Source organism: Pseudophryne corroboree, unplaced genomic scaffold (genome assembly GCF_028390025.1).
Source record: "Pseudophryne corroboree isolate aPseCor3 unplaced genomic scaffold, aPseCor3.hap2 scaffold_445, whole genome shotgun sequence".
Classification (NCBI taxonomy): domain Eukaryota; kingdom Metazoa; phylum Chordata; class Amphibia; order Anura; family Myobatrachidae; genus Pseudophryne; species Pseudophryne corroboree.
Genome location: NW_026970067.1, coordinates 203,825 through 222,833, shown reverse-complemented (window position 1 = coordinate 222,833; position 19,009 = coordinate 203,825). Strand labels below are relative to the sequence as shown.

General features: G+C 43.4%; 9 non-coding genes across 9 annotated transcripts; 5 read left to right on the top strand and 4 right to left on the bottom strand.

The window, feature by feature from the left end:
- Positions 1–202: 202 nt before the first annotated feature.
- LOC135026555 (U1 spliceosomal RNA) lies at positions 203–365 on the bottom strand. The gene has a single exon (XR_010223170.1). It is a non-coding gene; the product is annotated as a U1 spliceosomal RNA (small nuclear RNA).
- A 152-nt stretch (positions 366–517) lies between these two features.
- LOC135026682 (U1 spliceosomal RNA) lies at positions 518–681 on the bottom strand. Its single transcript, XR_010223278.1, has one exon. It is a non-coding gene; the product is annotated as a U1 spliceosomal RNA (small nuclear RNA).
- Positions 682–1,352: 671 nt separating this feature from the next.
- LOC135026575 (U1 spliceosomal RNA) lies at positions 1,353–1,515 on the bottom strand. Its single transcript, XR_010223186.1, has one exon. It is a non-coding gene; the product is annotated as a U1 spliceosomal RNA (small nuclear RNA).
- Positions 1,516–1,659: 144 nt separating this feature from the next.
- LOC135026613 (U5 spliceosomal RNA) lies at positions 1,660–1,775 on the top strand. Its single transcript, XR_010223211.1, has one exon. It is a non-coding gene; the product is annotated as a U5 spliceosomal RNA (small nuclear RNA).
- Positions 1,776–2,045: 270 nt separating this feature from the next.
- LOC135026611 (U5 spliceosomal RNA) lies at positions 2,046–2,161 on the top strand. Its single transcript, XR_010223209.1, has one exon. It is a non-coding gene; the product is annotated as a U5 spliceosomal RNA (small nuclear RNA).
- A 286-nt stretch (positions 2,162–2,447) lies between these two features.
- On the top strand, positions 2,448–2,563 carry LOC135026614 (U5 spliceosomal RNA). Its single transcript, XR_010223212.1, has one exon. It is a non-coding gene; the product is annotated as a U5 spliceosomal RNA (small nuclear RNA).
- A 278-nt stretch (positions 2,564–2,841) lies between these two features.
- Positions 2,842–2,957, top strand: LOC135026624 (U5 spliceosomal RNA). Its single transcript, XR_010223221.1, has one exon. It is a non-coding gene; the product is annotated as a U5 spliceosomal RNA (small nuclear RNA).
- Positions 2,958–3,232: 275 nt separating this feature from the next.
- On the top strand, positions 3,233–3,348 carry LOC135026644 (U5 spliceosomal RNA). Its single transcript, XR_010223240.1, has one exon. It is a non-coding gene; the product is annotated as a U5 spliceosomal RNA (small nuclear RNA).
- A 5,364-nt stretch (positions 3,349–8,712) lies between these two features.
- TRNAN-AUU (transfer RNA asparagine (anticodon AUU)) lies at positions 8,713–8,786 on the bottom strand. Its single transcript has one exon. It is a non-coding gene; the product is annotated as a tRNA-Asn (tRNA).
- Positions 8,787–19,009: the final 10,223 nt, after the last annotated feature.

Genomic DNA, 19,009 nt, shown 5'->3' with positions numbered 1-19,009 from the left:
GCTCCAGAGCTGCTCTGTAAGGCAAGTAAAAGGGTGTGGGCCCTGCAGCACTACCTGTAGTTTGCATTGTGCGTTGGAAGGCACGAAGTAAGCAGACGGGAGAAGTCAGGATAGTGCGCAAGGGCATAGAAGGGAGCGGCTCAAGAAAAGAGAAGTGGAAACAGACAGCAAACTAGGCTGGAGAGAGACCTGAGACAAAGAGATCTGAATTATACGAGAGATGACCAAGGGAAACACAAATTATGCAGTCAAGTTTCCCACATTTGGGGAAATCGCAGGGGCAGCACAACCAGAGTGCAATGGGTGAGCCTTGCCCTGGGAGAAGCACCTTCATGATCATAGTATCTCACCTGGCAGGTAAGTAGGAGTTGGGCTAGAGCTGGGGAGGGTCGCTGCTCGGGCACCCCCCTCTCAAGTGAAAGAGATCCAACTGAGGCAGCACAAGGGAACTCTCGAAAGAAGAACAAGGCTAGAGGAAGATCTGATATAAAGAAATCTGATTTTTACCAGAGCTGACCAGAGGAAAGCACAAACACAGTCCCCCACTACCACAAATAATGCAGTCGAGTTTCCCACATTTGGGGAAATCACAGGGGTCAGCATACCCAGAATGCAATGAATGAACCTCACCCTGGGAGAACAATCTTCATGACCATGGTATCGCCTATGCAAAATAAGTATGATTTGGGATAGGGCTGGGGAGGGCCGCTGCTCAGGCACATCTCTGTCAAGTAAAGGAGATTCAACTGAGGCAGCACAAGGGAACTCTCATCTGGGGACAACAACTGCAGGGAGAACACATATTTTCAGATGAACATGGGAGGGCAGAAGGCTGCCTAATACTGAAGCACCCCCAAACAACAAACCAAATGCAACAACTAGTGCAAGCATTCCTGGGGGAAGGCCTGCAGCAGATGGATTTGCATATGGTGATGTCATCCAAACAGTGGGTCAAAGTTGGCTTCAACCCTCGTCTGCATATGAAAAGAGACAAGGGGCGTGCAGGGCATGGCGGCCTTTTGCGGCGCTTGGATGACCCCTAGTTCGCATTACACACCTCCACCCTCCTTCGGTGTGGGGCTCATGTTGGCTATGCCCCAGCCCCTGAAGCATTCAAGCTGATTTCTTGCAGCAGCTGGGCACTGTAACTGCTCCAGAGACGCTCTGTAAGGCAAGTAAAAGGGTGTGGGCCCTGCAGCACTACCTGTAGTTTGCATTGTGCGTTGGAAGGCACGAAGTAAGCAGACGGTAGAAGTCAGGATAGTGCGCAAGGGCATAGAAGGGAGCGGCTCAAGAAAAGAGAAGTGGAAACAGACAGCAAACTAGGCTGGAGAGAGACCTGAGACAAAGAGATCTGAATTATACGAGAGCCGACCAGGGGAAACACAAATTATGCAGTCAAGTTTCCCACATTTGGGGAAAACGCAGAAGCAGCACACCCAGAGTGCAATGGGTGAGCCTTGCCCTGGGAGAAGCACCTTCATGATCATAGTATCTCACCTGGCAGGTAAGTAGGAGTTGGGCTAGAGCTGGGGAGGGTCGCTGCTCGAGCATCCCCCTGTCAAGTAAAGGAGATTCAACTGAGGCAGCACAAGGGAACTCTCATCTGGGGACAACAACTGCAGGGAGAACACATATTTTCAGATAAAAATCTTGGTCATGCTCTGGTTTCTCTTCAGAACGAACAAATCTTTCGCCTTTTACTAAAGATTTCCGTGGAGAGGAGCAAAACCGAGTTTTATCTCAATTTTTGCATGCCCCATCTTTTTGGGGTTTCTTTTATCGGTTTAAAGATAGAATGAGTGTGCTTTAATGTAAGCTCATTTGCATAGAAATGACAGTAAATGTTTGTTTCTTTTCAAACAGAACTTTCTTGACCATGCTACTTGCTTGAAAGATCTGGGAGCACATGGAATACAGTACAAACCATGCTTATAGCAAGGAGAAGACAGGTGAGAAATCTGCTTTCTTTCAAATTGGGCGCTCACTTTGATCTGAATGAGGACTGCTGGCACGGCACTCAGGCGACAGGTGGAATCTTGGTCATGCTCTGGTTTCTCTTCAGAACGAACAAATCTTTCGCCTTTTACTAAAGATTTCCGTGGAGAGGAGCAAAACTGAGTTTTATCTCAATTTTTGCATGCCCCATATTATTGGGGTTTCTTTTATCGGATTAAAGACAGAACGAGTGTGCTTTCTTGTTAGCTTTAATGTAAGTTTATTTGCATAACAATGACAATAAATGTCTGTTTCTTTTCAAGCAGAACTTTCTTGACCATACTAATTGCTTGAAAGATCTGGGAGCACATGGAAAAGAGTACAAACCATGCTTATAGCAAGGGGAAGCCTGGTGAGAAATCTGCTTTCTTTCTTTCAAATTGGGTGCTCACTTTGAGCTGAATGAGGACTGCTGGCATGGCACTCAGGCGACAGGTGGAATCTTGGTCATGCTCTGGTTTCTCTTCAGAACGAACAAATCTTTCGCCTTTTACTAAAGATTTCCGTGGAGAGTAGCAAAACTGAGTTTTATCTCAATTTTTGCATGCCCCGTCTTATTGGGGTTTCTTTTATCAGTTTAAAGATAGAACGAGTGTGCTTTAATGTAAGCACATTTGCATAGAAATGACAGTAAATGTTTGTTTCTTTTCAAACATAACTTTCTTGACTATACTAATTGCTTGAAAGATGTGGGAGCACATGGAAAAGAGTACAAACCATGTTTATAGCAAGGGGAAGCCTGGTGAGAAATCTGCTTTCTTTCTTTCTTTCAAATTGGGTGCTCACTTTGAGCTGAATGAGGACTGCTGGCATGGCACTCAGGCGACAGGTAGAATCTTGGTCATGCTGTGGTTTCTCTTCAGAACGAACAAATCTTTCGCCTTTTACTAAAGATTTCCGTGAAGAGGAGCAAAACTGAGTTTTATCTCAATTTTTGCATGCCCCATCTTATTGGGGTTTTATTTTATCGGTTTAAAGATAGAACGAGTGTGCTTTAATGTAAGCTCATTTGCATAGAAATGACAGTCAATGTTTGTTTCTTTTCAAACAGAACTTTCTTGACCACACTAATTGTTTGAAAGATCTGGGAGCACATGGAAAAGAGTACAAACCATGTTTATAGCAAGTGGAAGCCTGGTGAGAAATCTGCTTTCTTTCATTCAAATTGGGTGCTCACTTTGAGCTGAATGAGAACTGCTGGCATGGCACTCAGGCGACAGGTGGAATCTTGGTCATGCTCTGGTTTCTCTTCAGAACTAACAAATATTTCGCCTTTTATTAAAGATTTCCGTGGAGAGGAGCAAAACTGAGTTTTATCTCAATTTTTGCATGCCCCATATTATTGGGGTTTCTTTTATCAGTTTAAAGACAGAACGAGTGTGCTTTCTTGTTAGCTTTAATGTAAGTTTATTTGCATAACAATGACAGTAAATGTTTGTTTCTTTTCAAACAGAACTTTCTTGACCATGCTACTTGCTTGAAAGATCTGGGAGCACATGGAAAACAGTACAAACCATGCAGTATCACAAGAGCCTTTATTTGATCTTTCATGAAGATAGAGCAGAATTGAGGACACGTCAACAATTTCTGCCAAAGGTGGTTCATCTTTCCACATGGTGCCTTTGGCCACTGACACCTTCGTTGAGTCAAAGTCTCTGGCTGTGGTCAGAACTTTGAAAATTTATGTCACCAGAACGGTTCAGATTAGGAAAACAGAGGCTCTGTTTGTCCTGTATGCTCCCAACAGGATTGGGTGTCCTGCTTCCATGCAGACCATTATGCGCTGAATCTGTGGTAAGATTCAGCATGCTCATTCCACGGCAGGATTGCCGTTACTGAATTAGGTGAAGACCCATTCTACTAGAAAGGTGGGTTCATCCTGGGCAGCTGGTCGGGGAGTCTCAGCATTGCAACTTTGCCGAGCAGCTATTTAGTAAACACTTTTGCTAAGTTTTACAAGTTTGATACCTTGGCTGATGATAACCTCAAGTTGGGTCATTCGGTGCTGCAGAGTCGTACGCACTCTCCCACCCGTTCAAGAGCTTTGGTATAACCCCATGGTTCTTAATGTGACCCCAGCATCCTCTAGGTCGTATGAGAAAATAGGATTTTAATACCTACCGGTAAATCCTTTTCTCTTAGTACGTAGAGGATGCTGGGCACCCGTCCCAGTCCATACTGTGTCTGCAGTTATTACTTGTGGTTATACACATGTTGTGTTACGGTTCTGGTCAGCTTTTTGCTGCAATTGTTCATGCCGTTGGCTTGTGTTCTGTTGAATGCCACGTTCTGCGGCATGCTTAAGGTGTGAGCTGGTAAGATGCTCACCTTAGTTTAACAATAAATCCTTTCCTCGAAATGTCCGTCTCCCTGGGCACAGTTCCTATAACTGGAGTCTGGAGGAGGGGCATAGAGGGAGGAGCCAGTTCACACCCTTTGAAAGTCTTAAAGTGCCCATGTCTCTTGCGGATCCCGTCTATACCCCATGGTTCTTAATGTGACCCCAGCATCCTTTACGGACTAAGAGAAAAGGATGCCCTTGTGTACTATCCTGACTTCTCCTCCCGTCTGCTTACTTTGTGCCTTCCAACGCACAATGCGAACTACAGGTGGTGCTGCAGGGCCCACACCCTTTTACTTGCCTTACAGAGCAGCTCTGGAGCTGTTACAGTGCCCAGCTGCTGCAAGAAATCAGCATGAATGCTTCAGGGGATGGGGCATGGCCAACATGAGCCCCACACCAAAGGAGGGTGGGGGTGTTTAATGCAAACTAGGGGTCATCCAAGCACTGCAAAAGGCCGCCATGCCCTGCATGCCCCTTTTCTCTTTTTATATGCAGATGAGGGTTCCAGCCAACTTTGGCCCACTGCTTGGATGACATCACCGTATGCAAATCCGTCTGCTGCAGACCTTCCCCCAGGAATGCTTGTACTAGTTGTTGGATATGGTTTGATATTTGATGGTGCTTCAGTATTAGGCAGCCTTCCGCCCTCCCATGTTCATCTGAAAAGATGTGGTCTCCCTGCAGTTGTTGTCCCCAGACGAGAGTTCCCTTGTGCTTCCTCAGTTGAATCTCCTTAACTTGACGGGGGAGGGGCTGCCCGAGCTGCCACCCTCCCCAGCCCTATCCCAACTCATACTTATTTTACATATTAGATCTCTTGATCATGAAGATTGTTCTCACAGGGTGAGGTTCATCCATTATATTTTAAAATAGGAAGGTACAAATTACATATTTGAATTGCATCTATGTGCTGGATTCAAATGCCCCCCCCCCCCTTCCTTTCTCAATTGTGCCCGTCAGCAGCTATTCTAAGGTTGCTGCCAATGGGTGTGACACATTAATTTCTTCTGTGGGGTACACTGGACTCCACAAGGATTCACATTGGGGTGTAGAGTAGGATCTTGATCTGAGGCACCAACCGGCTCAAAGCTTTTGACTGTTCCCAAGATGCTCAGCGCATCCTCCTCTATAACCCCGCTTCCATGAACAGGGAGCTCAGTTTGTAGTTGGTGCCTTCAGTAGCAGGCCACTTAACAGGGGCCTGCCTCAGGCAGCCTATTCTTAGCTATTAATTTTGACAAGAAAAGAAGAACTTGTTTTATGAGAATCTACAAGGGCTGCAGCAGGCTAGGTCTAAAAGACATCTTTACTGCAGCTTCATCACTCCCAGCGGCGCTGTATACTCCCGTGCCCTGGTTGCTGGGTCACTGCAGCGGAGGCTCCGGTTTCTTCCTAAGGTCAGTCACACACACACACCGCCCTTCCGGATCACGAGGCCGCTGATTAAGGGGAGCGTGGCCGTAGGGGGTGGGCCGTGTGCGCACTGGGGTGGACACTGATTACTGGGCAGCCGCTCCACTAGCCACCAGGTACAGTTAAGGAGCACAGGTCTGGGGGTTTTTCTCCTATATTAACCCAATTTTGTACTGCCCGCAGCGCATTGTGATAGGTAATAGGGCCTGATTCAGGTTGGATTGCAATCACAATAAGCGATCCAACTGCAAAAATTGCTAAGAGCATACGCATGTGCCTGCATGCGATCGCCTCTGCCTGTCAATCGGGGCAGGGGGGGAGAGTGGGGTCAGCAACACTCCATTTCCAAGTCAGGGATGGAGCAGTGCGGGGGCAAGGCTTCAAAATGGGGTCTGCAATGGAGGAGACACAGGGGGCGTGGTCACAGCGGCTGTATGACATCACATTCAGCCGCTGTGATCACAAAAATGGTGGCGGCTTCCTGCGCGCACATACAGTCTGCACCAGCAGGAGGCTACACCATTGTTTATGATCACGCTGAACTGCAGTGCGACTGCAATTACAGCATGGTCAAGAAGGGAGGTGTCATACTGGGTGGCCATGCCCTGTCACTGTGCAGGAGCCAGCACCGCTTACACACTAGTCCCCGGGTGCAGCACCCAACCCCCGGGACACCCGGAGCAACAAAATGTAGATTCAGGCCACCAGGCCACGCCCCTACCTATGAAATCATGCCTCCTTTTTACCATTGCGCTGCTTATTTGCACGCACTGCATTACAATCTCCCTCGACACCTCTCTGGGTGTCACCAGTGATAGTGACACCTCTGCCATGCTTGTAGCAGCTAGTCCAAAGATCTATGCCTCAAGCCCTGAGTGTTTGCCCTTGTGACTTGTTGATCATCATAGCGAAGCAGATGCTTACAGAAAACTGCAGGGGCTTAGATTGAAAATAAAAAAAATTGATGGGTATAAGGTAGAGAGGAGCGGGTTCGGTTCTCCGAGAACCGAATTCCCCACGAACTCCACGTGGTTTACACTGGTCTGAGGCAGGCTCGGTTGTTCCCGCCTGACTCGGAAAACCTGAACAAGGGAAAATGTCATCATCCCGCTGTCGGATTCTCGCGAGATTCGGATATTATATATAGAGCTGCGCGTTGCCGCCATTTTTACTCGTGCATTGAAGAGAGAGCGGAGAGGACGTGGCTATGTTCTCTCAGTGGAAATCTCAATATCAGTGCTCAGTATCAGTGGTTACTTATTGCTGCTCAGTAATACTAGTAGTGTGTCTCTCCTGCTCAGTGTCAGTTCTCAGTAGTATCCTCATCAGTGCTCAGTATCACTGCTCATTGTCTTGTGCTGCATTGTGGTGCTCAGCATACTACAGTACATTACTAATAGTCCAGTGCTGCATCTTGCTGCTCAGTGTCAGTTCTAGTATCCTCATCAGTGCTCACTATCACTGCTCATTGCATTGTGGTGTTCTGTATACTACAGTAATATAGTAACATATAGTAACATAGTTTTTGAGGTTGAATAGAGGCAAATTGCCCATCGTGTTCAACCTGTTTTAAGTTGTGATGATTCTACATACTTGCTGAATAATGTTTTATGACTAGTTAGCTACTATAACTCATGTTACCCCCGGATTAACCATGTTGATATTTTAAGTATTATAACCTTGGATAGCTTTTTCATTCAGAAATGTATCCATTCCTTTTTTAAATCCAATTACAGAGTCCGCCATTACCACCTTCCCTGGCAGGGAATTCCACATCCTGATTGCCCTAACAGTGAAGAAACCTTTCCTCCATTGCGTTCTGAACTTTCCTCCAGTCGCAGCGAGTGACCACGTGTTCTTTTAATAAATAATTCCTCTGATAACTCTTTGTTATGTATCTTTACATATTTGAAGATATTAATAATATCTCCTCTTAGGCACCTCTTTTCTAGTGTATACATATTCAGCCTAGTAAGTCTTTCCTTATAGTCCAGTACTTTTAGGCCTTTAATCAATTTAGTCTTCAGGATCTCTCGGACTTCCATGAGCAGCAGAGTAGTGCAATGGAAGGATGCTGGGCGCATAACCCAGAGGTCGATTAATCGAAACTATCCTCTGCTATGTGCATTTTTTTTTATAATTAAAGTAATCAAAAACTGGGATTGATATTTTGGCTCTTTTATTTTTACTTAAAGTACAATAACTTTTATCATTTTAATTTGTTTTAATAGTATATTGACAGCATTGTTTTCTTTAAAAAATCCACTTAATTTTCTTTACCCTATTACTGAAATGGTAATTGACAAAAACAAACTACATTGTCACCAGAAGAGCAATGCAAAATGTACAAGTGATATATTAAAATCATCTTCCATCTTGAATTTCAATGATGCATTGGGACAACAATTTTGTGAGAAACATCTTCACCCATAAAGAAAGATTTTCTTAATTCCTTATCTGTGTGCTGATTAGATATTACCTTGTTTTCACATTAAACAGACTTCCACATGAGAAAGCAGCAAGGATGCAGTAACGTTTATGTTTCCTGGTGTCAACCTGTATTATTTCAGTAGACATTGAAATGAGGATGCATCTTGCTGCCTTTCCAATGTAGCAAGTTTAATTCAGTAATAGGTGAAAAAACATTCCTACAAAGGTGTTAATCAGAGACTTGGCTTTGTGGACACTTTTCAGAGAGCAAATTTGTTAGCATAAAAATAAAGTCAGAAAATGAAGAGCTGTTTAATCACTCAATTGGACTTTTCTGCCAGCATAATTTTTTTTTCTCTGCAACCCACTGCTAAATTGTGCTTCCTAGCTGTTTTTTATAAAATCACTTAATCAAATCTAACTCTGATTACATCAGAGAAGGCCAGGTACCCTACACCATAAGAGGGGGTTTGAAATTTTGACTTGTCTATTTAAAGATCACCAAAATCTGATCACAAGGTCAATTACATCCCTGGGTGGGATTGAACCACCAACCTTTTGGTTAATAGCCAAACATGCTAACCGATTGCACCACAGAGACACCTTGTAAAAGTCCATTCTGACAAAGGCTAATAAGCATTCATCTAGAACGTTTCCTAGAAAAACTTTAAAAAGTCAATAATCTGGAGAGTTTTTGTAAGAAACACATTGCTACTTTCCCATGATGAGTGAGTGCTTCAGGATCTCTTGCACTTACATGAGCAGCAGAGTACTGCAACGGAAGCATGCTGGGCCCATAACCCAGATGTAGGCAGATTGAAACTATCTTCTGCTATATGCATTGTTTTTTGTTAATTAAAGTAATCCAAAACTGGGATTGATATTTTGGCTCTTTTATTTTTACTTAAAGTACAATAACTTTTACCATTTTAATTTGTTTTAATAGTAAATTGACAGTATTGTTTTCTTTCAAAAATCCACTTAATTTTCTTTACCCTATTATTAAAATGGTAATTGACAAAAACAAACTACATTGTCACCAGAAGAGCAGTATAAAATGTACAAGTGATATATTAAAATCATCATTCCAGCTTGAATTTCAATGATGCTTTGGTGCAACAATTTTGTGAGAAACATCTTCACCCATAAAGAAAGATTTTCTTAATTCCTTACCTGTGTGCTGATTAGATATCACCTTGTTTTCACATTAAACAGACTTCCCCATGAGGAAGCAGCAAGGATGCAGTGACGTTTATGTTTCCTGGTGTCAACCTGTATTATTTCAGTAGACATTGAAATGAGGATGCATCTTGCTGCCTTTCCAATGAAGCAAGTTTAATTCAGTAATAGGTGAAAAACCATTCCTACAAAGGTGTTAATCAGAGACTTTACTTTGTGGACACTTTTCAGAGAGCAAATTTGTTAGCATAAACATAAAATCAGAAAATGAAGAGCTGTTTAATCACTCAATTGGACTTTTCTGCCAGCATAGTTTTTTTTCTCTGCAACCCACTGCTAAATTGTGCTTCCTAGCTGTTTTTTATAAAATCACTTAATCAAATCTAACTCTGATTACATCAGAGAAGGCCAGGTACCCTACACCATAAGAGGGAGTTTGACATTTTGACTTGTCTACTTAAAGATTACCAAAATCTAATCACAAGGTCAATTACATCCATGGGTGGGATTGAACCACCAACCTTTTGGTTAATAGCCAAACATGCTAACCGATTGCACCACAGAGACACCTCGTAAAAGTATATACTGACAAAGGCTAATAAGCATTCATCTAGAACGTTTCCTAGAAAAACTTTAAAAAGTCAATAATCTGGAGAGTTTTTGTAAGAAACACATTGGTACTTTCCCATGATGAGTGAGTGCTTCAGGATCTCTTGCACTTACATGAGCAGCAGAGTACTGCAACGGAAGCATGCTGGGCCCATAACCCAGAGGTAGGCAGATTGAAACTATCCTCTGCTATATGCATTGTTTTTTGTTAATTAAAGTAATCCAAAACTGGGATTGATATTTTGGCTCTTTTATTTTTACTTAAAGTACAATAACTTTTACCATTTTAATTTGTTTTAATAGTATATTGACAGTATTGTTTTCTTTCAAAAATCCACTTAATTTTCTTTACCCTATTATTAAAATGGTAATTGACAAAAACAAACTACATTGTCACCAGAAGAGCAGTACAAAATGTACAAGTGATATATTAAAATCATCTTTCCAGCTTGAATTTCAATGATGCTTTGGTGCAACAATTTTGTGAGAAACATCTTCACCCATAAAGAAAGATTTTCTTAATTACTTACCTGTGTGCTGATTAGATATCACCTTGTTTTCACATTAAACAGACTTCCCCATGAGGAAGCAGCAAGGATGCAGTGACGTTTATGTTTCCTGGTGTCAACCTGTATTATTTCAGTAGACATTGAAATGAGGATGCATCTTGCTGCCTTTCCAATGAAGCAAGTTTAATTCAGTAATAGGTGAAAAACCATCCCTACAAAGGTGTTAATCAGAGACTTGGCTTTGTGGACACTTTTCAGAGAGCAAATTTGTTAGCATAAACATAAAATCAGAAAATGAAGAGCTGTTTCGTCACTAAATTGGACTTTTCTGCCAGCATAATTTTTTTTCTCTGCAACCCACTGCTAAATTGTGCTTCCTAGCTGTTTTTTTATAAAATCACTTAATCAAATCTAACTCTGATTACATCAGAGAAGGCCAGGTACCCTACACCATAAGAGGGGGTTTGAAATTTTGACTTGTCTATTTAAAGATCACCAAAATCTGATTACAAGGTTATTTACATCCCTGGGTGGGATTGAACCACCAACCTTTTGGTTAATAGCCAAACATGCTAACCGATTGCGCCACATAGACACCTTGCAAAAGTAGATACTGACAAAGGCTAATAAGCATTTATCTAGAACGTTTCCTAGAAAAACTTTAAAAAGTCAATAATCTGGAGAATTTTTGTAAGAAACACATTGGTACTTTCCCATGATGAGTGAGTGCTTCAGGATCTCTTTCACTTACATGGGCTATTAACCAAAAGGTTGGTGGTTCAATCCCACCCAGGGATGTAATTGACCTTGTGATCAGATTTTGGTGATCTTTAAGTAGACAAGTCAAAATGTCAAACCCCCTCTTATGGTGTAGGGTACCTGGCCTTCTCTGACGTAATCAGAGTTAGATTTAATTAAGTGATTTTATAAAAAACAGCTAGGAAGCACAATTTAGCAGTGGGTTGCAGAGAAAAAAATAACATTTTAAACCTACCGGTAAATTTTTTTTCTCGTAGTCCGTAGAGGATGATGGGGACTCCGTAAGGACCATGGGGGATAGACGGGCTCCGCAGCAGACATGGGCACTTTAAGAAAGACTTTAGATCTGGGTGTGCACTGGCTCCTCCCTCTATGCCCCTCCTCCATACCTCAGTTAGAGAAACTGTGCCCAGAGGAGACGGACAGTACGAGGAAAGGATTTTTGTTAATCCAAGGTCAAGATTCATACCAGCCACACCAATCACACCGTATAACTTGTGATATACTACCCAGTTAACAGTATGAAAACAACATAGCATCAGTCCAAGACCGATGAAAACTAACATATAACCCTTATGTAAGCAATAACTATATACAAGTCTTGCAGAAGTAGTCCGCACTTGGGACGGGCACCCAGCATCCTCTACGGACTACGAGAAAAAGATTTACCGGTAGGTTTAAAATCTTATTTTCTCTTACGTCCTAAAAGATGCTGGGGACTCCGTAAGGACCATGGGGATTATACCAAAGCTCCCAAACGGGCTCCTGCGGATGACTCTGCAGCACCGATTGAGCAAACAGGAGGTCCTCCTCAGCCAGGGTATCAAACTTATAGAACTTTGCAAAGGTGTTTGAACCCGACCAAGTAGCAGCTCGGCACAGCTGTAGTGCCGAGACCCCCGGGCAGCTGCCCAAGAAGAGCCCACCTTCCTAGTGGAATGGGCCTTGACTGAATTAGGCAACGGCAATCCCGCCATAGAATGCGCCTGCTGAATCGTGTTACAGATCCAGAGAGCAATAGTCTGATTTGAAGCAGGGGTGCCAATCTTGTTGGCTGCATACAGGACAAACAGTGCTTCTGTTTTTCTGACTCTAGCCGTTCTGGCCACGTAAATTTTCAAAGCCCTGACCACATCAAGGGACTCGGAATCCTCCAAGTCACGCGTAGCCACAGGCACCACAATAGGTTGGTTCATATGAAAGGATGAGTCCACTTTTAGCAGGAATTGAGGACGGGTCTGCAATTCCGCTCTATCCATATGGAAAACCAGATAGGGGATTTTATGTGATAAAGCTGCTAATTCCGACACTCGCCTAGCGGAAGCCAAGGCTAATAACATGACCACCTTCCAAGTGAGATATTTAAACTCCACCATTTTAAGTGGTTCAAACCATAACCTTAACACCACGTTAAGGTCCCAAGGGACCACCGGAGGTACAAAAGGAGGCTGAATATGCAGTACTCCCTTCACAAAAGTTTGTACTTACTTCAGGAAGAGAGGCCAATTCCTTTTGAAAGAAAATGGATAAGGCCAAAATCTGAACCTTAATAGAGCCTAATTTTAGGCCCAAATTCACTCCAGTTTGTAGGAAGTGAAGGAAGTGGCCCAGGTGGAATTCTTACGTATGAGCATTCCTGGCCTCACACAAAGAAACATATTTTCGCCATATACAGTGATAATGTTTAGATGTCACGTCCTTCCTAGCCTTTATTAGCGTAGGAATGACCTCATCTGGAATACCCTTTTCCGCTAGGATCCGGCGTTCAACCGCCATGCCGTCAAACGCAGCCGCGGTAAGTCTTGGAACAGACAGGGCCCCTGTTGCAACAGGTCCTGTCTTAGAGGAAGTGGCCACGGATCTTCTGTGAGCATTTCCTGCAGATCTGGATACCAGGTCCTTCGCGGCCAATCTGGAACAATGAGAATTGTTCTTACTCCTCTTTTTCTTACTATTATCAACACCTTGGGTATGAGAGGTAGAGGAGGAAATACATAGACCGACCGGAACACCCACGGTGTCACTAGGGCGTCTACAGCTACTGCCCGAGGGTCTCTTGACCTGTTGCAATACCTCTGTAGCTTTTTGTTGAGGCGGGACGCCATCATGTCTATCTGGAACAGTCCCCACCGACTTGCAATCTGTGCGAAGACTTCCTGATGGAGTCCCCACTCTCCTGGATGTAGGTCGTGTCTGCTGAGGAAGTCTGCATCCCAGTTGTCCACTCCCGGAATGAACACTGCTGACAGTGCGCTTTGATAAAGCTAAATATTTATCTTATTTAAAACCCTTTGTGAGGTCTAAGAACACTGTACGCTATTTGCGTATGGAGTACCGTAAGGGTACGCTCGTTGCGTAACAATCGCTTAGCCGTGGTCGAGACGCTCAAGCTTCACGTTCGCTCACGGCCAAGAGATCACAGGCAGGCACGCTATTGGCTGCTGACTAACGTAATGGTTCGCTATAGCGTAACGGACGCTGTATCGGGAGCGGGCTGCTCGAGCGATACAGACGCTCACGAGAATACGCTGTTGGTATCGGGCACACTTATAGGTGAGCGACTACCGTAATGCTACGCTATCAGCGTAGCGGACGCTCGAGACCACGAGGAGATCACGAGCGGCGCCGACGCTCACAATGTTAAACCTTTATGTCTAAACCACAAACAATGTAATTTGCTGTAAAACCTTAGTGTAGAGATAGGGTGTAAATGCAACACTGTATAACCTTATTAACTCAAAAGCTGTTCGAGCGTCACCGACGCTCTGAGAATACTTAACACTATAAGAAATACACAAATACCGTGCTTAGGGTCCAACGCCTAATATATATATTATGAATGTTATACTTGCAAAAGAATTAATACAATACAAGTCATACACTACAATATAACATAGACTAACTAACCAGGTAACTACACAGTAAATACAATACAAGTACGTTTAAGAGAAAATGAGAGAAAGAGAAGAGAGAGAGAGAAAGATATGGCCCATAATAACAAGAAAAGACAATATGATTACGGAGAAAACTTACGCACAAAGGAAACGATCGCATGCGCCTCTGGACATCCAGCTCCCGATTTTCAGCAATGATAACCGATGAAGAGTGAGTGCTGGATGTGATCGGCCTGTCTATTTATGCCCCACACACAATACAATTCAATGGTCCCTACAATCTCATTGTTCATTGGACACAGGAATTCGTCTTCGCATTATAACAAAAGGTCATAGGTTGATTCATACAGGTGGGCTGTGACTATTTCCAACAGCTCAGGTGGGAGGGAAACTGGGTTTCCCGCCGCATGGATAAGTAAGTGCAAATACAGTAAATGTTCATAAACTTCTTATGTCCATAACTATTCGCACGAGCGATTGATCCGCTTCAAACCAACACCGGAATATTGCTAATTAAATACTCTTCCGATGGATACTAAACACCACTGTATTACTCCTGTCTGACCCTTCGTATCAAACAATGAGGGATCTCTCTGTCCAGGAACATACTACATTAACTAAACTTTCAGAATCTATCAAAGGGACCATAATCTACAAAATGCATTATATGGTGAAAATATGTAACGAAAGAGTCGCCCGCTAGACGCACACAATCTCTACCGTAAATGTGCATACCGTGCGCCTGCGGGTGCCCGCAACAGCGAGTATGCGCACGCACGGTAGAGCGCACGCATGCGCAGCAGGGACACATATGAGGTGCAAATATGGCAGTGTGCATCGTGATATTTTTCTGACTTTGACAGTCCACCCTTTGGCAGTCAACAATAACTGCCACTTCCTAAAACATTTCAAAAAGAGAAAAATATATGTCAGGGGTTAATACATTTACATGGTTGGGTAGGGGAGGAGAGGAGAAGGTAGGAAAAGGGTATGACCTAGTGAGATAGCAGAAGCATGTGTGTATGAATCCATGTTTGGGGGGTCATGTATCATCGTGCCGTACGTGTTTTAAATCAAGCTTTGAGGTATTGCGAAGTATACATTTGAATTCCTTCTTATCCCGTGGTACGGGTCTGTGGATGGGCTGTCAAACTTTACCGAGCTTTTTTCGGATTTTGGTTGTAACAAAAATGGGGAGCACATTTTAGTTGATGATACATGAATGGGGGAATATGTGATTGCTGATATCTGTGCCTGTATTCCCTATACTATGTGTGTAATTACCTGAAGGTTGTAGAGATGAAGAAAATACATAGTTACGGTAAATGCAGTGGTATTCTATGTCAGGTTAATGAACATTCGTCGATTGAGGTCTTGTTTGGTGTCTGTTGAATGCAGTCTTCTTTGTGCTTTTGCCCATAAGGTGCGAGCAAAAAGCTTTGTCAATGTCCATAGATTTACAAAAGTGTTGGGCTAGAGTAATTTTAAAATTTCTAGGGAAACTGGGGATCTATGGCATAGTTCATCAAAAATCTGTGTATAAGGTTGTCAAAACTTCTTCTTTAATCCATCTGTTGTCTGTATATCGGCTCATCAAATTCCTCGTCCAAGTGGGTCTTTTTACCTCAGAGGAAAACGGAAAAACAGGTGAAAGAAACGGACCGTAGAAATCGCATTACAATTTCCTCACTCCTTAAACTCATCACCCTGGTACTTCGTTTGCACTTCGTTAAAGCCTGACCGCATCTAAATATCAAGCCAATCGTTATGATAACACCTAAGATACATAGGAGAAACTTCCCTACATCCATTATAACTCCTTGAGCCCATTCTCCTAAACCGGAGAACCAATTTCGCGGGTTCAACCATGACACCCAACTAGTCAGCTCATTACTCACAGCAGCAAGGGTGAGATTGTGTCTCCTGCGAAATTCCCACTTCAATTGGAGAATATCGTCCATCTTTTGGTCTATGACCTCGACCGGGTCCTCGGTACTATTCGTTATATATGTGCAGCATTTCACGCCGTACTGCGTTGCCAGTGTGACACAATATCCACCTGTTACTGCTGTGAGATAATTGAGAATCATTCTATGCTGAACTAGTTCTGTTTTATAAGCTTGAAGTTCTCTTCCAGTATACCTAAACGTGTCATCATACATTTCTGTGATATTGTCTAACAAATTTGCGAGCGCAGATATGTATTTATAATTCAACACTCCTCTGGCGGTGCGAGTGAGGTCTAACGCAAGTAGAAACTGAATCCCGGTGGATTCATGGATCATGTCAGAGGCCGGGTGCTCTGTTCTTTCTATCAGGTGCCGTTTAACTACGTGCTCGTAATGGGTGTGAGTATAAGGAGTTTGGGCAACACGGTGTATGTCTTTCATTTTGGCATGTGATACAGTCATTACCTCAGGCAATACTTTTCCAATATAACACAATCCTTCAGAGTTTGGGGCAAGCCACTTATACGCCTTCCTCCCGCATATGAAATATGCATCATCGGGGAGAACATATGGGACGGAGTAGGACATAACCATATTACACATTTTCCATGTGAAATCTCCTAACCCTAATTCTCCCATCTGTCTAGTACACGTATCAGCTTGTACGATATGTGCACAGTATCCTGGTGATACCTCTCCAACTCTCGTAATCCTACTTCCTAGGGTATACCTATACCGGAAAGATTTTCCTCTACTGGCTATGTGGCGTATAAGCTCTGTATCTGTCGGCATTCTATCTGCTCTATATGAAAAGGTCATGGTTTGGTTACTCCATGACACTTCCCAATTTCCCGGCTTTCGGGGATTGGAAATGTTAAAACATATGAGGGATCTATCCACATGATATTGGTGGAGCTTCAAACTAGGAGGACTGGAGATATTAAACCTCCTGTCCACCGGTCTCCCACCACTTAGCTCAAGTACCTCCCCTATCGTTAAAGGAAATGGTACTAGTCCTGATTTGCTATGACCTTGAGGTACTTGAGAGCATACCCAACAATCTGTTTGATTTAACACGCTACCCACTAAGGAGTGATAGTCACTCAAGGGATGCCGGTCCATGTGGATATTAAAACTGGATTGGCATTTCTTAATGCACCCATCCTCGACTACGTTGTCACAGAGCCTACAGATACAGTTTTCTTCAGCTAACAATCCTTCACAATTCCTTCTATTGTCAATGCTATCGGATCGTTTTCTGATACTCGCCTTTGCTTGTTGATTATGTTGTTCTCGGAAAACTACGCCTCCATCTCTGTCATCAGAACCCATTCCAGAACCTCTCTCGACCTCCATGGTACTCTCGCCGGAACAGACTGCTCTGGTCAACATCATGGTCAACAGGAAAATCCGGATCACAGTCTCTTGGGGCAAGTCCATCTTATAGGAGGAAACGAAGAAGAATGAGAAGGGGGGGAAAATAATTTGAGGGAGAGGGGATGGGAAGTTGGAGAAAAACAATAAAAGGGAACAGGGAATCGACAACTGCTTTTGATCTTGTGATTTTCAATGCTCAGGTGCCGCCTCAGTCCTCCTGGAACAGACACTCCAGTGATACAACGTCCTCTACCGTCTGTTCCTTATCACGGGACCTCTCTGGATCAGCAACCTTCTTACAATGGGACGAATGAACCCAAGTCTCTCTCTCGGCAACTTTCAATGCTGTAGTGCTAGTCAATAAGACTTGGTATGGTCCTTCCCATCTGTCAATAAGGCAACCTGAGCGTAGAAAATTTCGTATCATTACATACTCCCCAGGTTCAATGTCATGACAATTACTATCTGGTAAATCAGGAATCACCAACTTCAAATTATTATTTTGATTCCTTAGCTGTTTACTCATATTAACCAGGTACTTTACAGTCACTTCATTGTTACACTTCAAATCATCCTGAGGGTTAATCATAACATGCGGTTGTCGACCAAACAAGATTTCAAAAGGGGACAGATTAAGAGGGGACCTGGGAGTGGTTCTGATGCTGTACAGTACAATGGGTAAAGCTTCTGGCCATGTCAATCCTGTTTCTGCCATAACTTTGCTCAAATTATTTTTAATAGTGCTATTCACTCTTTCCACCTTCGCACTCGCCTGTGGACGGTATGGAGTGTGCAGCTTGCTATCAATTCCCATCAACTTACACATTCCTTGAAAGACATCACCTGTAAAATGGGTACCCCTATCACTTTCGATAATTCTAGGGATACCATATCTACATACAAATTCCTGCACAATTTTCTTAGCAGTAAACATAGCGGTATTTGTGGCCGCCGGGAATGCTTCAACCCAATTTGAGAACACATCTATACAAACAAGTACATATTTCAAATTTCGACAAGGGGGTAATTGAATGAAGTCAATCTGTATTGCCTGGAAAGGACCGCCTGCAGGTGGGATATGAGATGGTTCTGTTGGTATTGCCTTTCCGATATTCTTTCTCAAACAGGTAAGGCATGACATTGCTCTCTTACTTGCATGAGATGAAAATCCTGGGGCGCACCAATATGCTCTTACCAACTTGCACATTCCTTCCTTGCCCAGATGAGTCAGCCCGTGAGCTGCCTCAGCTAAACATGGAAGATATGCTCTGGGGGCCACCGGTTTACCTTGTCCATCCGTCCAGAGTCCTGAGGACTCCTGGCCATATCCCTTCGCCTTCCAGACTGCCTTTTCCTGTGTGGAACACAAATTTTGCATTTCACACAACTTCTGTGTGTTGATGGTATTAAATACCATCAGTTGTGTGGTGTCTGTCTGTCTGGGGGTACCAGCTGCTAACTTAGCTGCTTCGTCTGCTCGGCTGTTACCAAGTGATACTGGGTCCTGGCTATATGTGTGTGCTTTACACTTGATAACAGCCACTCTGT